The sequence below is a fragment of the Penaeus monodon genome, chromosome 2 (assembly GCF_015228065.2).
Source record: "Penaeus monodon isolate SGIC_2016 chromosome 2, NSTDA_Pmon_1, whole genome shotgun sequence".
Lineage (NCBI taxonomy): Eukaryota > Metazoa > Arthropoda > Malacostraca > Decapoda > Penaeidae > Penaeus > Penaeus monodon.
This window is the reverse complement of record NC_051387.1, coordinates 51,180,193-51,181,535: the sequence shown is the minus strand read 5'-3', so window position 1 is coordinate 51,181,535 and position 1,343 is coordinate 51,180,193.

Below are 1,343 nucleotides of genomic sequence, written 5' to 3'. Positions count from 1 at the left end.
CTCCCTCTCCCCCCCCCTCCCCTCCCCCCCCCCCCCCCCCTCCCCCTCCCCCCCTCCCCCCCCCCCCCCCCCCCCCTTTACCCCCTCCTTATCCTTTCTTTCTCCTTTCCTTCTGAAGCCCATCAGAGCCATTGAGGCATGTGTTGAGGCCCGGTCTAGTTGATTTTGACCCCATGAATTTAATCCAAGTTTAAATGATATGCTAATTTTAAAAAGAATGATGACCATCTTTAACCCCCCTTATCTTTAAATTTTGGTGTCGGGTTAATATTACGATTTTTTTCCCTCACCACCCCGCGTCATTTCGTCTTGTGTTAAATTGTTAAAATAAGCGCATTTCCCAGGTCCGAAGATGATAATTTTATTTATTTCCATTTATGATTTGATGTTCGAATCCGCAATTATCTGTTTTCGTAATCTTTGTGGGGTTTAAATTTTGGTCGTAGGGTATCGTCGATTTATATTCACTGGGAGAGTGAATGACTCGGTTCTGGAAGCCCAACAAACAATGCAAAATCTCAAAAGTCCTCAGAGCGGAATCGCGTTACGGTCATCCTTTTATGTTATTTCCCCTTCCTTTTTTCCCCTTCCCCCCCTTTGATCTTCTTTCCCCCCTCTCCGATACCCCCCCCCCTCTCTTCCTCTTTCCTCTCTCTCCTCCCCTCTCCCTCCTCTCTCTCGCTCCCCCCTTTTCTCTCTCTCTTTTCTCTTTCTCTCTCCTCTCTCTCTCTCTCCTTCCCAGTTTCCCCCCTCTCCCCTTCCTTTCTTCCCCTCCTCCCTCCCCCCCGTAATGACACTCAGAAGACATTAAGAGGCTTTGGGGCCTCCTCGCCTGCTTTCGCTGGCCTTTTCCGTCTGTGACTCGGTCTAAAAATTTTTCTTTTCGAGGGGGGAAAGGCAGGGTTTTTGCGGCGGTCGTTTTTTTCTTCCCTTGTCTTTTAGTTTTTTATTTCTTTTTTTTTTCCTGTATTTTTTGGGGGGGGGGGGGGGGGGGTGTATTTTCTCTTTTTTTTTTTATGTTTTATCTTGTTTTTTTTTCCTTCTCCCCTTGTTCCCCCTCCTCCTCCCCCTTTCCTCCTCCTCCTCCTCCTCCTCCTCCTCCTCCTCCCTCCTTTTTTCCTCCTCCCCTCTTCCTCCTCCTCCTCCTCCTCCTCCTCCTCTCCTCCCCCTCCTCCTCTCTCCTCCTCCTCCTCCTCCTCCTCCTCCCCTTTTTCCTCTCCTCCTCTCCCCTCCTCCTCCCCGTCTCCTCCTCCTCCTCCGTTTCCCCCTCCCCCTCCTCTCCTCCTCCCCCTCCGTTCCTCCTCCCCTCCTCTCCTCTCCTCCTCCGCTCCTCCCCCTCACCC